Source organism: Passer domesticus, chromosome 4 (assembly GCF_036417665.1).
Source record: "Passer domesticus isolate bPasDom1 chromosome 4, bPasDom1.hap1, whole genome shotgun sequence".
Lineage (NCBI taxonomy): Eukaryota > Metazoa > Chordata > Aves > Passeriformes > Passeridae > Passer > Passer domesticus.
In genome coordinates this window covers 26728112-26747931 of record NC_087477.1, presented here as the reverse complement: position 1 = coordinate 26747931, position 19820 = coordinate 26728112, and the positions used below count along the sequence as shown (strand labels likewise).

General features: G+C 37.2%; 1 long non-coding RNA gene across 8 annotated transcripts in view; it reads right to left on the bottom strand.

Annotated features, from left to right (window-relative positions):
- LOC135298785 (uncharacterized) overlaps nt 1-19457 on the bottom strand; it is a 46990-nt gene extending 27533 nt beyond the window's left edge. For 4 of the 8 annotated variants that reach the window (XR_010360809.1, XR_010360808.1, XR_010360811.1 and 1 more), the window contains exons 1-2: nt 19322-19457; nt 17661-17806 (exon numbers count right to left, since the gene is read on the bottom strand). This is a non-coding gene — a long non-coding RNA (uncharacterized LOC135298785). Of the gene's footprint in view, nt 1-12295; nt 13816-16340; nt 16421-17660; nt 17807-19321 lie in introns of those variants that run through there. The other 4 variants (XR_010360807.1, XR_010360806.1, XR_010360805.1 and 1 more) reach the window with 3 other exon arrangements.
- Nucleotides 19458-19820: the final 363 nt, after the last annotated feature.

The following is a 19820-nucleotide window of genomic DNA, read 5'->3' as shown; positions in this document are numbered from 1 at the left end:
CTGTTCCACTCTACAGGGCATCTCTGGAAACACAAAGTGCTTCTGCTATCTCTTCCCTTTCCCTCTGTGCTTGCCTAAATCCAAAGATAATTTATTTTAAAACAAAATCCAGTTTAATTAAGTGGGATGTTTCAAGGTATCATGCCCATAAATCCATTATTTACACAGCTTAAGATGAGAATGATACCACAAATACAAGTCAGGGCCTTTTCTACCCTGCTTTGTATTGTATGATAGGAAAAACTTCTCTCTGGAGGGAAGGGGGAAGGGACTCTTACTCATATCAAAACATGTTCATAAATCAGAGGCTCAGATGGTTTTACTATTTAAAAAACAGTCAAAGATTAAACAAGTGATAATAGCTACTAAGCACAACAGTTTGGGATTTGCTAAAATGTCACTTTAGAAAATTATCTTTTCCAGTCTTGACTTAACAAACGTGCAAAGCAAAAGATAACAGGACTGAAGTTAACTGTTCTTTTGCAGTTATAAAACTTAAAGGAGGGTTAAGGAAAGGGTTGACACAGAGAAAAGAGATCCCATGGGCAGAAAGAGAAGCGAGGAGAAGGTACACGGCCTGGGCTAGGCAGCTGCTCTTGTGACAGCCAGCCAAGAAGGGAGCTGGAGCCTGGCCAGAGCTGCAGGCCACCGTGATGGCAAGGGACAGGGACTCTGAAGTGGCAAACCTGAGGCTAAAGTCAAATGAGCTTGCTCAAAGTTGCGTGGAAGGCTGCCTCTGTAAGAGCAAATGGTTTTCAGTCTTCTGGAAGCAATGGAACTTTTTGATCTTTGAGATCAAATCAGACCACATTAGTGAAGGGTCACTGAAGCAACTCATTAGAGCCATTGGCTGCACTTCTCTTGAGCAACAATCAAAGCTTCTGTTTTGCAAGCTGGTGCTGACCATTTCAAAGGAACAGAGTGACAAAGTAGACTTTAGAAAGAAGGACAATATAGTTTTATAAATTTTGAAATACAACTGTCTTACAGACAGATTATTTTGCTTGTCTGTCTAATTTTCAGTAGGAACTTCCAGGATTTCTCTGCATTTTCTGAAACTATGTTTTCTCACAAAACATTCTTCCCTTTTTTCTTTTCCAAGAAGCTTTTATTTCAATAAGGGTGTGGAAAAATAACAGTTGAACATGATTTCTCTTAAAGAGCCATTAAGTCTCTACCTGCAGCACTATTTGCAGCAGTTTCTCTCTTACTCTAAATTTAAGATTAAATATTTTGATGACTTACAAATGAATACAGCACGTAACAGTTAAAGTTGATTTTCCTACTGGGCACTTGGCCAACCTCTAGGAAAAAGTCATGGGTTCCCACTAAAGCACAGAGCATCTCCTGAGATTAGAGGTATCCATCATGAGCTCATATGGATTTCATGTTCCAGTTCTCAGAAAAGCATTTTGCTTTTCTTTTTCGTTGTAATTGTTTGCAAATAAGACCATGAGATTTTGTTCTGATGTATTGAATCAGTAGACAATCTTGAATTTGAAAGAGACATGCTTTAACAAAAAAAAAATTGTATTTAAATTCATTTCTGAAGTATAAAAAAAAACAGAACAAAAGAACTAAGAACCAAAGAAGAGTACCATGTACTGATATTCATATTATACATAAGAGTAATCAGAATAAATAATGCCATCACTTAACATTAGCATTTGCTCTTCTAAGTCAACTTTACTGCATTTTTCTTTCTTCTAAAATGGATTTAAATAATTGACTGTAAAAAAATACATGAGACTGATCAAGTTTGCTATGAATAATTTCATTTTTATCTTCAAAGGAAGCACCAATTCATTTGAGCTACCTGGTATTGTTTCCTGAGTAGGATATATTTGGGAAGCAATTTTGTTCTGCAAATCAGTATGAAATATGTTCCTTAAGTGATAATTGTTTCCTGTAATGTTTGGGCTGGTAGCCAAACTTTAGTTCATTTGAATGACTTTCCTATGCTAAATGAGACTTCAGGAAAACAAAAACGTTTACTGATGCTCCCACTAGCCATTGCAAAAAAATGAAAAAGCATTTTTCTTATTACAATTTGAAAATAATAAAAAGGTGTGCAAACATATTGAACCATATTCAGCATCACACAAACACCCTGTGCAATTTTCGTCTGGACTCTTGACCTACCCAGACTCATCTGTTCTGGCATAAAATCACATTTCTGGCCTTATGAGCTGTCAAAGCATTCATATGACCTGTCTTAGCAGACTACCTGAAGACTAAACAAACACAAATTGTCCTGTAAAAAGAAAGATATTACCACTTTCACTGACCAAATGAGGTAAAAATTGGTTTAAGAACAGGTTCAAAGATAAGATACAGGTACCTAAGAGGTGGTTTAAGCAGAATATAAACAGTTAAACTGAGGGCAAAATACAGCAGGCTTTGTCACACAAAAGATCTAAGCACTATTGTGCACCTATGGTTTCCAAGTAATCTTAATGAGGTACATGTCCAGAGTCTTGAACAACTTCCTTATTTGAGTAGCACTCTCAATCCTCCAGGAGTACAAAATTCAGGATCTCTACCTAATGACAAAAACAACAGTCTAGCCGAAATATTCAGAGTACAGCAGTCAGCAGTATAAAAAAGAGTATTCTGGGGAAACTTGCATGAAAACTATAATCCTGAATGATAATTAAAAGTAGGGATCAGCAAGAACAACAACAAAAAAGAAGTGATCATTGTGAAAGCTCTCTTATTGTTGAATAAATGGTTGATATCATTTAGAAAGAAATCAACCATTTAGTTCAGCCAAAAGAATCAACCATTTCGTTCAGCTTGTGAGCTCTGTGATCATTCTGCTTAAACTAGCATAGATCAAGAGAAAAATGTATAATGATGGACACATGAAAGTGCAAGAGTGACATTATAATGTATGAACTATAACAGTAATGTTGAATCAAATAAGGAGCTATACTGAAAACTGACCTTCTGAAACCCTGTAGTCTGCATGTTGTTCATTGCCCCAGTAAAGTAGAGGTAAATCACAATCAAATCCTGGGCTATATGCAGGAAAATTAGAAAATAATTAAGTCATAAAAATATATCTGTTTTGTTAAAAAACTCTGGAATAGCAGCCATTCCACATTCATTATTTACCTAAAATTACCAGATAATACAGTGATATGTTACTCAGAATGCACAAGTGTCACACTGCAACTCTAATGAGTCTTTTTAAAAAAAATGAGGTTCCATTAGTAGTTAGTCAGTGATGGATGATATCTGAGGAAAATTTCTCTCCTCTAAGAATAGGTAGGAATAAGTGGGAAGAGCTGTCTGTGATACATTTTCAGGTACTTGGACACGTGTCCATAGCAGGGCTGATGCATGTCCTGGGCTCACATTGATAAGCAACTGCTCATCTAACATTTGCCACACTGCCTCTGCTAAATATAGAGTGGGACAAAGGGATACTTCAAAGAGAAAAGATAAGAGGGTAAAGCTGCTCTCTCTCAAAATGCACTTTGATATATGAATTTTCCACGTATGACTGGGCCCAATTCCTTACATCCACCTTCAGAAAATTATCTACAGTTGGAAATTATTTTGTGTTCACTTTATTCCTTATCCTTTCCTCCATCCATCTGCTTTTCTGTTCTTGATACCTACCAAAATCCTCTCTCTCCATGGCTGCTCCTATTTATCCTCTTCTACAAAAGAGATAAATTTTAACTTGTCGTGGGGCACAGGGAGGGGAGCCAGGGTGTGATGATGGTATAAGGCAAATCTCACATTGCAAGGCTTCCTGTTCTTAGCACAGAGGGAGACCTGTTGGCAGTTTTCAATCACAGACACTAGTGGGGCCTGTGGCTACATACACTGCAGGCACCAAGTAAAATGACCCCACTCCTCAGTTCTTCAATTTTTGTGGATCACAGCTCACAACCAGACAGAATTCCTAACTCCTGTACCTTAAATCTATCCTGTTTCTAACTAGCCCTAAACCAAGCTTCTTTCAGGTTTCAAAAAGTCTCTCACAGCTGACCTATCCTAGCATCAACCATTGATTTTGTCTGCTACTCATTTTGAAAATTCAAATATGTCCCTCCTTCTTCCAACCCACACACCAAAAACCTCAGCCAGGTTCCCAAAACAGCCTGGAGAATCACCCAGGACTGGTCAACAAAACCATCAGAAACTACTTATTTCTTTCAAGTGCATTTCTTGATGAGCAGCTATTGTATTTGCAGAGACCCTCCTGGCAGGGAGGAAGGATGAATCTGACTCCACATTCTCAGAAGGCTAATTTATTATTTTATGATAATGTATTACATTAAAGAATACTATATTAAACTATACTAAAGAATACACAAAGGCTTACAGAAGGCTAAAAAGATAATAATGAAAACTTGTGGCTCTTTCCAGAGTCTCAACACAGCTTGGCCCTGATTGGCCAAACAGTGAAAACAACTCTCACCAGAATCCAATGAAACAATCACCTGTGGGTAAACAATTTCCAAACACATCCCACATGTGAGCACAACACACGAGAATCAAATAACATAAGGATTGTTTTCCTTTTTCTCTGAGGCTTCTCAGCTTTCCAGGAGAAAAATCCTGGGAGAAGGGATTTTTCAGAGAATGTGAATGCCAGAAGCAGCCCTATCGAGACAAGCAGCCCTATCCAGACATGAATAAAAACTGCTCTGAAGATGAGTCTTCATTAAAAAAATGGCAAAATTCCATATTTAGCCCTACTTTCTCTTACTTCTTACACGAAGTGTAGTACCCTCCTACAATGTGGTCAAGCATTCACATGAAAAACCTGTTCATAACTTCACACACACCTTATACTTATCCCCACTCAGGCTGAATATCAAACTTTACAAGCTATTTGTGCCATCCTCTTTCCTTTCACAAGCCATGACTAAATGACTCTCTCATAACCTGAAACTCAAATATAATCCCACACAGTCTTCTGGCATATTGCATTGTTAAGGGAAAGAAGGCTGAAATAATCTCCAACCATTTTTAGGTGAAACCCAAACCACCACCCCAGAATTTCAGCTAGGCTTTAGATTCTCACCCAGATTTGACAAGACCAGAAATGTTTATTCACCCTTAACTTCCTGCCACTCTGCTGGTACAAGAGAACTTCCTGGGAGCTGCTAAACTGGATTTAGGGGCATTTGCAAAGCTCCTCTTATTGCTTCTTGCTTATAGAGTTGGGAGGATGGTATGCCAGGAAAAAAGTGACAAATTGGAGTATATGTAAACATCCCACATAAATAATCAGATTACAAAAAGAAGTGTTCTTCAGCAGAAGGAGCTGTTCCTTTAACTCATGTTTGTCTTGATGTTTCCCAGCTGTGTGTGGAAAGTATTCTTGCTTGACTATGAAGTCAGGGCAAAATTAATCCTGAAAACACTGTGCAGCAGTCACCAGTTCTTAACATTAGATATTTTCATGAAAATCCCAATGTTAAAAAAATTTTCTCTTGGGTTTTTGAATGTTATCCTACAAATAATGCATGAAAACAAAACATACTTCTTTTGCTTCCTTCCTGAACTGGTGTTTTCAGAAACTACTACAAATCAGCTATTCCAGTTCCAGGTTTACCAGGAGATGTTTCTTTGAACATTTTTTTTTCTTATGTCTGTCAGTCAGCAGAAAAAGCATCCCATGCCAGAAGCAGAGCTATAATTAGCCTTGTGCCCTGCAAATCTTTAATTTGAGAACACACTCCTTAGATAATTCAGTTGTGAAACAAATTGGGAAGTGAGGAATGAGATTTTTACGAGTTTTGTTTCTACACTTTTAATCCTGCACCACAAACAGAATTAAATCTTATCATATCCAAAAGAAAGTAGTAAAGAACAAATCTGAGAAAGTTTTGAAAGCATCTACTGATTTTAGACTCAAAGTCTATTTGTCTGATTTTTCAGATGGGATAAATGTATCCTGCAGCAGAAGCTGACTCAGTGAGACACAAAACATCCTCAGGATTTATGTCTCAGGAAATAACATTTGCATTTGAGAATGCTTATTAAGGTCATCTTAGTCATATATCAAGTTGCAATAAAAACGATTCCTGCAATAGTGTTAGCTAGCAGACAATTCTTTCTTCCTGCATTTCATTTTCCTTTATCTAGATGGAAGAAAATTCATGAAATTAAGATCATGATTAATAATATGAAAAGTAATTTACAACATGCTGGGGGGTAGATTCTTTCACACAAACACACAACTATCAGATACCCCTGCTTAATATTCTTACATGAGAGTTAACTTGCATTATCTCTGCAGATCTATTTCCAAGAGTCATTATTTCAAAAAAAAAATCTCATTAGTATTGGCTTTTTTAAAAACAGGCTTGGTGAAAACATTCCAGCTAGTTAGGAAGCCAAAATTTCATTACAGGGAGAAGGGATGATCACACACACATTCAAGGACAAATCTCATGAAACTCATGTTTGACAGGAAATTGTACAGGAAGCTAATTTAGAGAGATCAAAATGAGGGTGGTATGTTCCCAGGACCCAGGGCAAGCCAGAAATCTTGCAGCTGAATTTTATACATATGGTAATTTGATCAGAGTGGATATAGCAGAGAGGGGAAGAAACTGATGACTGAAAATATAGAGGGAAGAAAAATCAGCATGGGAACAAGAATCTCTACAAATAAAACAGATCACCAAGTCCCTAAACAAAATAGATATATATATATATATGTGTGTGTGTGTGTACATATATATATATATACACACACACACACACATATATATAGCCTACTTGAGCTACTTTTTTTTGTAGTGGGATGAGAAATATCATCACCTGGGAGAAATGCATCAGATTATTTAAATATTAGGATCTGAAGTTGTTTTCTCTTATCTTGTAGTCATTGTATGAAATGCACCCCTGCCTTAACACAGCAAACTGAAAAATGGACTGTGAGGGCTAAAGAAAGGGAGAAAACAGCGGATTTGAAAGTAGCTATGCACTTTAAAGCTTAATTCATTTCATATGTCCAGCCTCAGCTGATTATAAACTGTTGCTATTTTTTTTAATATTTATTAGAAACAGGTAACCTGTAACCATCTTTTCTGTGTTCTCTGTATTTCCAGAACAAGCATAGCAAGGGATTTCAAAAGTCTGAGGAAATGTATGTGGGCTGCAGCCTGTGGATCCCACAGCCACTGCAGAGATCCTTCCAGCCAGCTGGTGATTTGTGGTAGCATGAACTCTGATCACGAGTCAAAATAGTTTAATTACGTGAAGTACAGCATGTCCAAGTAAGAGCAGAGGGCAAAGCATTAACTTGAGCTAACAATTTTCTTGGGGAAAATTCACAATTTACAATGTCCTTCCAGAAGAATAAAACAATAAAATCTGGTGTATTATTTTCTAGTTTACTTCAAATCCACATCATCTTACTTTTGATCTTTTGTCCAGCCAAAAATTATAGAGGCTAAATCACAATCTGTTTGAATGACTTTTCTTTTATTGTCATAAAAACAGGCAACTCAGCTAATACCACCACATGAACTGGAAATAATGTGAACTTACTCTCATTTGTTCTTTCAAGAGGCACAAAATCCAAGATTGTTTCTATGCTCTGTCTACTTGTATTGAGAGAGACACATCTTGGGTTCCTTTGGGGAGAATCCCAGAAGCCAAACAGGAAAGAGGAGGAGCAATGAATGGGAGAACGCAAGAAAAGCTAGATGTTTCCCACACAGCTATAGGATTTCCCTGGGGCTTTACACAATCTAGGCCAAATTCTCATTCAGTCACATTTGTAATACCTGACTGATTTCTGACAGTTGTGAATTCAGGGGAGAGAAATTTGGCACCCTGTTTTTATCACCGGGAAAATAAGAGAAAGGCACTTCAAAAAAGCAACCTAAAAGCCATATTCTTATTAAAAAAGCAACCACAAGTGGCAATGCATAAAACCAAAATGAACTGGAGCTTATGTAATTTGAACTGTAATCTTCAGACATTTAAAACATTCTTGATATAAAACCATGAGAAATCCATTAAAACAAACAAACAAACCCCCCAAACAACCCCCCCCAAAAAAAACACCAACCAAAAAAACAAAACAAAATAAAACAAAACCAAAAACCAAAACAAAAACTCCAAACCAAAACCACCAAACTACTGGAATCTGAACTTAAGGTAAACAAGTCAGATTTCTGAAGGACAAAATAGAAATAGACAGTACAGCTTTTAAAATATAAGCTCACAAGATCATGAGCCTGTAATGAATAACATATAATTCAAGCATGTGCTTCTAGACTCACACATGGGGTATGAAATTATCCAGCCCTCAGCACACAAGACAGTTCCATCATTGTGGCTGAAGGGGGTTATATATCTCAGCAGGGTATACAAATGTCATTTTCTTTCACTTTTCTGGATGATTCCCCCATTACTGCATCCCTGTTAGATATGTGATCCTTCTCATTTTTGATCATGAGACCATATAATGTGGTCAGACACTTCATCCACTTGAATAATATTAAATAATGTAGGATAAAGGTTCTTGGATGAAAACATGAGAAAGTCAGCTCTGCACATATTTTGTTTTTCATTTTACTAGGTTTCTGCTGTAAGTGAAACAAGAGGAAAAACTCCTTTGGCTTGCTTGATGTAAAAATGAACCACCAACCCTTCACATTGAACAGCAGTGCAAAGTTCTGCCAGGACCTGCCAGCACTACAAGATGAACTATAGGTGACAATTCATGGAAGTGCTCCTTAATTTAGACTCTTTGGAAAGGCTTTAGTGGTCTGCATACATATAGAGCGGCTTCCAGGAAATCAGATGGCTGAAGGAAGGGTGAAAGACCATGTCAGAGATGGGGGATTTCAATGCATTTAAAGTGCAGCTGCATTCACTTTGTTCTTTGTTTAATTCTGGGCTCCTATTTCCCACTCATTAAAACTAACACTTTTTAAAGCCTTGTGATCACGTTCCCTGTGAATTTAACTGAACTTGGGAAAAGACATGGACCTGAAGCTAAACTGGGCAGCAGCCTAAAAAGTTCATATAACAGGGATGTGAGCTACATCACATGTGCCTCCCCTTTGCCATCCTTTCAAGATAATCCGTCAACATTTTCATGCCTTGTTGCACTGCAAAAGCACAAATCTGATGGACCAAAGATGGTCCTTCCACTTTGCCACTGCTTCTCCTCCTTCCCTAACATGGAAAATTGGGGGATTTCTCTTCGTGCCAGCCTGCATATACAGTTTTGCTGCCAGATTAATTCCATGGCAACAGCGTGAAGAAGTGATCCAATTCAAAAATCCCAAATCTGCCCACAGAGACCAAGGCCTGGTTTCTTTTTCAGTATCTTCAATTATTTGAACAGTTCAGATCTTCCTACCTGCCCAGGACACCACCAGTTCTTACTCTTTCCCTAAAGAAACCCCATTCCGAAGCACAGTTAGGAATGCTGATATGATTGTTTTTGTTCAAATACATCTGTGGAGAATCAAGGCAGAACATAGGTTCTCCTCTTTCCCATGCTTTTGGCCATGTTCTGTTCCATCTACACACAAGGGCAGGAACACACTACTGTAAGGACTCTTGTGACCTACGTATTTACCAACCAGCCAAATCCTTTTCGACATGAGCAGCACCTGCAGCTGGGCTCCCTGAGGGCTAAGCACAGCACACTGTTGGAGCAAAACCTCCTATCTGGGCATCTCCAATGGAAAATTCACCCTTCCAGTACCTGACCTTCTGCATAACCACAGATTGGTCACCCTGCCTACGCAGCGCCTCTTTTACAATGGCACTGCACTTGAAATACAACCACATCCCACATTTTGTAATAAGCAACATAAAACTTCCCGACTTTCCTTTTCATCCAGAGCTCCTAATGACTTATCAGTGTTCTTATCTCAACAAAAGTTTGAACGCAGCTCTTCGGAGAACATTGTGTGTATTTAACACAGTGGAAGAGCAAGTGACAGTTGGCAAATGCTGCTGAAAGCCTGTGATTTAATTTGAACTGGTGCTCTTTTTCTTCATTAAATTCACAAGAAGTTGCATGGAAGAAGAAAATGCATCTGGACCTAATTATTAAGTAATAAAAGAAATAAAGTATTTTCACTTCAATGCCTTACTTACAATGTAAGAGCCTCCCAAACTGCAAAACCTGGGCCCAATGCTGGCATAAAAACTTTGAGAATAAATCAGCTAAATCTCATGAGTCACTGATTCTCAAAAGCTTTTGCCAGGTATCCAGAAGAAAAGGAGATGACAGAATTCCATTCTTAGAAATATACCAGTAGGTATGAAGATGTTTGTGCTGGCAAAATAAGCATATGAAAAAAAAAAGGAATGGCAATGTTTGGAAACTAACAGTAATCAGTCCAGTCAAAAGAAGGCAGTTTTTTCTTGAAAAAAATGTTGTTTTAAGACTAACATATATTGCCAAGGAACTAATTGCTCATTCACCCTGTTCTACTTTTCCCAAAATAGAAATTAGTTACTGTTCCTAAATGGATACTCAGTGTGAAGTTCCTTTTAAAGAATAAGGAATAGGGAAGAGAAAATAGTAGGACTAGAGAACCAGGACGTCAGTTAGAGAACATCACTGAACTGCAGGATTTTTGTTTTATAGACTGAGACATTTCTTAATAATTACTTTATATTATTGCCTAACAGCAATTTTATATAAAATCAGTTCAAAGTTACTGTAATACAGGAGGATTTCTCATCTGAAAGCTGGGAAACATATTTCGTGTTTCGTCATCAAAAGTGCAGACCCAGAGTTACCATGAGTAACAGGAAGTTTAAAAAAACCAAACTTTGACCAAGCACTCAAACTTTTAACCAGCAGGATGAATGGAGATTAGTAGTTGACAAGAAGTCTGGCATCAGTCCTTTATGTGTTGAGAATTCAGTGACCACTTTCTGAACTGGAAGCAGTTATGAATGGAATTGTCCTTCATCCAGGCAGCATGAATATAAAGAGGCAGAAGAAGTGGTTACATAGCTGATAGCAGAGTGGTAAAGAAATCTTATTCACTAAATACCAGTGAGAAAGCCTCAAATATTTCAGAGATGTGTTATTTCAAGAATTTAAGGGATAACCTTAAATTTTTACAAGAATATTGTTAAAAACTCTTTTCTGTAGCCTCAGTAGAGCAATTAACTTTCTAATATGAAGTTTCATAAAAGTTATCCCTCTTTAATTTTCCTCACGTTCTCCTGCTCCATCTTTTACAACAAAAGTGTTCATTGGCATCCAATTGCACTAAAAGCAAACACCTAAGACCCATCTTTACATGCCCTTCAAGAATACCTCTATATCTTTTCTCCATTTTATCACCACTCTCACTACCTAAAGCTGCTGTTTCAAGCTGTCCTTCTTCAACATGTCCCATATCTTGCTGCCACCTCTGGATCACCACTGAGTTCAGCTTTCAGAAAGACAAAGAAGTGAGGTGCTTACATCCCCCCCTTGGAATGCAGATACCTGAACAGAGTTTTGACCCAAGTCCACATTGTAACAGAAGAATTTCATAAGCAGGAAAACTACTTCATACAAGATCTCCTTGAAAATTACAGCCAAAAGCATATAATATACATATTTCAAAATAATATATTGTTCAGTCTGAACTGTCCCCTTTAAAAATGAGGCGAAAGCTGAAGTCAAAGAAACAAGAGGGGGAAAAGAATTGAGACAAAGATCGTGAGAGAGGTTACTCTAATAGTACTTTTGATCTGGCTGACACAGAGAGGTAATAAAAATTCATAAGGCAACTGTTCTTGCTCAATTTCCAGGACAAATCTGGATATCTAGCCAAAGCTGACTCAACCTTGACATCTTTTGTTCCCCAGTGTCCCATTTCTTTGTAACCAAAGGTATTTGTGAAGTATTTACAAAAATGCACACATTTCTCAGTGGGTTTTGGGGTAGTCTGATCAGAGTAAGAATAGTAAGAAAACATCAAAAGCTAGAACAATCCTGGTTACCAAAGCCAAATACAAAATGCTACCCAAACCACCACAGGAAGAGTTAAACCCTTCCCATTTGTAATAAACACATTTATATAGCACTGCCTGATCAATAAACACAGTTTGATTTGTAGTTTCAGTATTAGAATTGTCAGATAATGTTATCAATATACAGGCAATTTTAAAAAGCAGAACTTTTGCTGTACAAATGAAAGTGAGCAATGTGATATATTTCAAACCAAATCAACAGTGTCTGGAGAAGAGGACACAGGAGGTGGGAATTTCACAAGTGCACACACAGGATGTTTGTAATACACCTTAACTGACTAAATCTACTACACATACCAAGCCTTTACATCTCTTAAGAAAATAAATATATTTTCTATACATAGCTGTGCTTATGATCTAGAGGACAAGGAGTTAAACAATGCCTTAACAGCTCCTGATGTAGGCATTTGTGTTACTGTAACACCCTTGGGCTTTTGTTATGGAAAAAGCCACATTCTACTAAATGCTGTACTAATACAGTTAAAGAAATGAAATAATAAAAACATGACTTTTGTAGAACTGTTATAGAAACCCTGGTGTATTTTAATCAATCAAATGTATGCATAGTCCATGCTATTGGCCAGCATAGTCATATTTTACTCTGATCCATAAGGCCAAGTTTCATGGTAATTCTCATGTGTCTCCAAGCCAGTCTAAAAATCCTAATACTATGTCCTAAGTTTTAAACAGGTTGAGCATAGATCATTTTTACCTCCAATGCAATTCTGAGTTCATCCCAGCTGATATTAAGTCATTTAATCAAGATGTCCGGTATTAAATTTAAAGTCGAATTTTAACTGACCATTTCTGAAATTCTGACCTAATTTGCACCAGCTTTAATTCAAATCTATTAGATATCACTGTAAATCCAGAACTGGTGCTACTGACACAGTCTGCATCCATGGATTGCAACCAGAATCTGATCCATGCACTGCTAGAGTACATTTGGAGCTGCACTCCTCTGTTTCAGTTACATCTCAGTTCCCACTCTTTGGCCCCAGACACACACTCATCCTCACTGTATCTCACACAGCTATGAGTTCTCTTAATACTGGATTTTTTCAACAAGGAAGGAAAGTCAGAAAGCAATTATTTATACCAATATTTTTACATAGCACATTAGTCATCTCATAAGTTTAATGGAAGTCCAAACACTACTACTGAAGTTAGAAAATGATACAACATCATTCAAAGTTTGTGTCAAGAACTAGAATCCATTTAATTTCAGAAGTATTTGAATAAGGCTGTTGGACTTCCAACTAATATTTTATATATGGGAAAAGCAATAATTACATGGGCAGAAGTGTGGAGTTTGCAAACACACACATTCAGTTTGGTATGTTTACACTGAAGATTCCAACAGAGCTTTTACCCTTTAAAGCTGCTGTGGATGAGTGAGAATAACTGTGACCCTCTTGTAGAGATACACCTGAAGTGCCCTCTCCTCCAAGCACACTTAACAATATATAATCTGTGAAAAAAGCATGGAGCTCAGAGAAAGACAAATCTCTTTACCAGTAAGCTCTGCTCACATTACCATGAAAAACCATGGGGACAAGAAGTGCCAACTTGATCTCAACAAATTTTTTTGTTCTGTATTTGCAATTTTTTCTCTGGAAAAATAAGCCACAAAGGGGATTGGTAACAAAATTCACACTATGCCTTTTAACTTTATTCTTACTTCTCTGCACAGCGAGCCTGAACTTCAACTTCTTTGGAGTGTCCACATTTTCAGAGAATCCATGAAGCAGCTGTTAACAGTTCTGTGAGGGCAAAAGGATGTCCTGGAACTGAAATGCTTCCATGGGACAGCCCACTGTAGACTGATTCCTGAGGTGAATGACAGGATCTATATTAAAGTTGTTTAAACGTGACCTGGGGCTGTCTTACAGAAGCTATTACTGCCACCAGAGAGAAGGAACCAATTACTTATTGCAAGCTGTTTTTCCTAGTTCTTTCAGCTTACATTTGAGAGTGGAGTATTTTTCCAAGATCCAATAACTTAATATTTAGTAAATTACAAGAATAAGATATTGTTAATATTCCCAAGTGTGGTTATGTAGTTTTTACAGATTCAAAACACAAAAGTTATGCAGTAATGAGCTGCTGTTTAAAATTCCAAGCACTACTCACAACAAACACAGTTTAAAATATAAATGCTAATGATTGTCAGAAAATACACATGAGTATGATGTTGTCATAAGACCCTGAGCAACCCACTTCAGGTAGCTCTGCAGGAGTATAGGTTTGGACCAAATGACCTCCAGAGTTGCCTTCCAACCTCAACCATTCCATGGTTTGACAATTCTGTCAATCTGTGTGTGCAGAGTGGATACAGATATATGAAATAGATATACAGATATATTATATAGATATACAGATCTACTTAGTTTAGGAATTTAATATTTTGAGGAATATTGTTACTCATTGACAGTCCAAGTATTAAAGACAGAAAAGGACTTCTCAGCAAATTAGGAATATTAAGGTGGCAGGCAGAATGTGAAAATCATACATCATTGAAATATTGCATGAGGAGTGGCAAAGTGAAAAATCACATTTTTCACAGAGATGCAAATTGTTGCAAATAAACTCTCTAATTCATACATATAAACTAAAGTTTATTTAAAAAAAAAAAAACAAAAAAAACACCTCCACAAACAAAAAGAGTGTACTATTATTTAAATAAACAATAATTTCTTTATAGTTTCCCAGTTTGTCCATATTTAGCCTACTCTCTCTAGCACTCAGTGCCTGATCATGATGCACTCCTACAAGGGTACTATGCAAAAAAATGCTCTCTTAAGTTAAAACCTGGCAAACATCCATCTGTGCTCATAACTTATTAACAGCTGCACATGCCTAATTTCAGCTGCACATTGACAAAAACGTCAAAGGTCATCTTCTTAAACACAGCAAGATTGAGGCACTTATAAATCTGAAGCTACCTCTAAGTAAGTAACACCATGTGTGTATCATTTTGTATCTCTTCCCCTTTCCATAAAAGTTCCAAGTCTTTTGGAGCTAGGATCAGCACTCTGTGAGTTAGTAGACACACCTAGCAAAATCTTCTCACACCAAGTTGGACACGGAACAAATAAATTCTTAGACAAAGCAGGAATATGTTAATAAATATGGCTGGAGGCAGAAAGGAGGGTATTTAAATGATCACATGCAGGTGCCTGTGATAGCAGGGATTTGGGGTTTGCCTTTACAGCACAGCAAGATCTCTCTCCCCACTGATTAGGAAAGATTCCAGACAGATGACCCTTCTAGCCTAGGTGCATCAGTTCGGTGGGATGAGTGCAGACACCTCTGTGTGTTCATTGCCAACATTCAAATGTTGTGAAAACACTCCCTGATCATGCAAATCAGGACATTAGGTATATCATCATCATAGATATCATCTCTGAAGGAGAACAGATAACCTTTACTTACAGAGGCAAACAAATAAATGCAATATGCACAGCAGGAACGTGCATTCTCAAACAGAACACACAGGATTTCACCAGAGCTCTGTAGAACTTCCCTGAATCCGTGGGAAATGCTCCTACCTGCCACTGCATCTAAATACTGCATTTTCTGCACTGATCTTTAAAGCTTCATCCAACCCCAGCTAATCTGCAAGTCTGTGATCTGTTTCATATTGATGGTTTGTACTCAAATATTGACTAAATACTGTTGTCTTTTTTACTTTTGTCCTTTCTGGCTGTCCTGATTTAAAAAAAAAAAAAAAAAAAAAAAAAATCTAAGTTCTCCAATGGGAAGCAAGATTCTATGTGGAAAATCCAGCGCCTGCTAAAAAATCCAAAAATTGTAGAAATGCAAGAACACAAACTACACACATTAGATAAACAGGGAATTACTGAAACACTCTAATTTACAGGTAGAACAAGGTCTACGCTTGGGATTCAGAAGCGTTCTCCTCAAGAAAACACATTTTAAAAGTATTTCCGTGAATATAAATTAAACCAATTTCACTGACTGTCAACATCAGCTCAGTCTGAGAATTGGTAAGTTATGTTTTTGAATGTTCATGAAGCTTCTTTAGACAAAGTCAAGCCTTGCAGCACCAAAATGATGTGGGAAAGATGGTCTGAAGAGTATTTCCATCAAAGACAGAACAGTTCCAGGAAAGCCTGGTCCCCTGAGGCTACCAGACCAGTGTTGTTCATTTCAAAAGGGGGCAACACATTCTCAAGAACCATCACATAATCATAGGACAATTCTATGGCTTTCTCGGAAGCACAGATGATTCTCGAAAATGAAAGAAATTTGTAAAAATTATCTCTCTCCTACTTCTGTCAAAATCTACAGCAAGACTAACAATGTCAATGTCAAGAGAATTGACAAAATACCTGCAAATTCAAGCAATCAAATTAGTTGAAATCCATGGAATTCAGGGTAAAAAAAGAGGGTGTCCTCATATGAACGGGATCTGCAAGGCAGAGTTTTGTGAAGTGAGATATTTGCTACCAATTTTTCTGACAAGTCACGCAGTACAATCTTATTTAGAGCAATGCCACTACATCCTGGACCAACCTCAGATATGAATCTAGACCACTGAAAACTTATTTATCATGGACTCAAACTGATTTTATATGGTACCAATTTTATGGCATAGAGAAAAATTAACTTCTTTTTCTTTATCCATTTATATAAACTTCATGCACATAGGATATATACAGTGGTGTAGTCATTATATGTATATATTTTAAGATACATTTGCAATTTAATTACATCATCTGTCAAGGGACAGGAAGCAAAGGAAAATATATAATGGCTGTGAGTTAATAACCCAGGTATAGGGACCAAAAACCCCAGTTGATCTCCGGGTGGGGGGGGGGTTACATTTTTCCCATGCCCTATAAACATTCAAATATAAACTTGTTCTATAGATTACAAGCTATCATTTATTATTTATCAACTTTACTTACTCCAGCCATGCTTATTTATGGTTTATATTACTGGATACCCTTTACAGGATGTTGCTCTATTGAAAGGAATTTGAACTGGCTTTATAGTAAAAAACATACTATGCTTCTTGTAGCTCTGGAAACACAAACAATTTTTCTTGGCAAGACATATCCTGAGCTTTTCACCCTCTTTCTTGGGCTGTCTATCTTTTCTCTTAATCTGTGTTCAGCCCAATATTTTATCCCATGTACTTTCAGAAGTGTTACCATTTACTTTCCCGGTCATAAAAAAAAAAAATATAGTTAGTAACACTGACACGGTTTACTCAATACAGGCTACCAGTTCTATATCCACAGAATATTCTACTCCAGACACAGAAGAGAGAAAAGGGTTTAGAACTAAAAGGCTCCAAAAGTTCCATTAAAATTGCTGAGATTTTTAATTCCTACTGATAGCGGGTCTCTAAAGTCATGTGTGTGACCTCATGAAGTGTCCCTTCCAACACAGAGCTTTTCATGTCTGCTGAATTAGTGTCAACCCCCAAAATCTTGAATGCTGTGGTGATAGTCATCAGAAAACAAGCACAATATTTCCAGACTATCAATGAACCAGTAGGCAATAGATGGAAAGAAACTAATCTACCTGAAATGCACAAATCAAAATTCTTAATGTGCCCAATCCCCCCTCTGCAATAGGTTTGTAATCAGTGGTGAGAAACCCTAAAGCTTCTAATGCAATGTCAGTGAAATAGGAATTCTGACCCTCCAGGAATCATAACTGTTGGACTTGCTGCTTCTTTTTTGCTGCAGAAAACACTCCCGATTCTTCAGAAGCAGCCTTTCTGTACAAATTCTTTGGTGTACAATCAGAGGAGTATGAATACTTATGGAGCCTTCTGGTTTTCAGTCTGCAAATGTCAAAAAACCCATATTGGTTCTCAGACCTCTGTCACAAGGCAGAGAAGCTGAAGAGAACAATTTCTTAAGGGCTTCAAGCAAGATGCCAGTTGAAATTTACTTTAAAGCCTGAAGCAGGAAAATGGTATAAAATAGCAATCTAACCTCCTCCACAATGCAATTTAGAATAACGTAATACTTGAGTCACTTGGGGTGAAATTCTAGCTTCACTGAGAGACAAAAAGAATTTTCCAAGTGACTTCAAAGTGGTCAGGATTTCATTCCTTATATGCTTCAGATATTTTATTCAGAGGAGGAAGAAGCTGTTGAAGTATAAAAAATAGGCTTGATTTAGTTAACTTTCAAAGGCACCAAGATGCTGGAAGTGTACCAATTCCTTAGTTGTAAATGGGGAAGAAAACCTTTTAAAATGTCACTTTAAAGAGAAAACCCAGGCTTCTTATTAAAAGGTCTTATTTGGCAACAACAAATTGTAGCATGCATTCTCCTCTTATAACTATTATTTGTTGCCATTACTGGGATGTGTTCTATAATTGGATTCTGGCACAGATTAGTGGAAAGAGAAAAATCTTTCCAATCTCATCCAAAGTAGGGTTTTTTTCTACGTAAAACACACATGCAAGAGCAAAAGATTATCTCTTTGCTCACCAGTAGTTATTCAAATAACTTAGACATTTTAGTCTAGGCAGATGTTAAACCTACAACTTGTGGAGTTGTTTCTATAATATCTCTCTGTGATTTGGAGTTGGGGTAATTTCTCATATTTGGTGGATAGCTTTCTAATCACAGATTGTGGCTGAGCAACTATTATGTTCCTTTCAAGAAATACACTTTGAATTAAGTTTGCCTCCCACCAAAGAGTCACATACATCACAGTCATAAATAAAATAAAGTCAATATTTTATAGACTGACTTAAAAGCTGAAAATGAGGCAGGGTGATTAGACACCCATCAGAAAGCACACTGGAGTAATTAAGTAAATATAAGCATAATAGTAAGGAATTAAGTAAATATAAGCATAAGTAAACACAGTAGTACAACAAAAGAGCAAATACAAATAAAATAAACAGAAAAATAAAGATAAAGCTTCTCCCTCTGCTTAGAAGTTGGTCTTCCACACTTGAAGAACTTTTTCAACCAATTGATCTGAACATAAAAGTGGCCAAGGTGAGAAGTGTCAGCAAACTCATATAATATCACAAAGCACAACTGATTCAGGCTCATCAGAACAATGCTCACAAGCTAATAGGATATAAAAATATAAGGAAAAGTCAAATTGTGCAATACAGGAAGCTGAAAGCACTTAAGTAAAACATCAGTTTGTTTAACCCTTTCCTCCTCTATAAAACTTAAATTTTAGCAACTGCCAGCACACACTAGCTAACCAGCTCTTCACAAGAAGAACTCCACAGTCTTGACATAAAAATAATTGAGAAATGTTCCTGAGTTTTATAATAACCTCAGAGTCAGAGCCACAAACTAACATCTCTTTTGAACAGCATTACCTGTTTCTCAATGCCCACTCTTGCAGACAGAGGGCCTGACCAAAGTTCTTTTGATTTGTTTCAGACCAACTCAGCTGTGGTGATTTAATGCCTAAATTCAAGCAGGGATTATCATCAGGTGGAGCTGGCATGAAGAGAATTAGAAATACACGTAACCTTCCTTCCCAAAACAGGGCTTTAGGAGATGGATTTGTTCAGCTTCTGATTGATAACAAGCAATGGATGGGCAGCACCACATGAAATTTGGGTAACTACATTCAGAGGATGCCTCTTTGTGGCCTCCTTTGCACTGGGAGAGAGAAGCTATTTTGTTTCAAAGCAATGAGAGAGCAGATTCTGTATACTGGTTCCTCTTACTGATGCCCCAGAAGAATACCACAGACTTGCAGAAATGTTCTAATTTCTGTGCAAAGATATTTTTCCTAGTGCCAGCCATTTTAAAAGCTCAGTACCAGCTTGTTTTCATTAAGTGGTTGAAAAAACTTGACTCAATCATTTT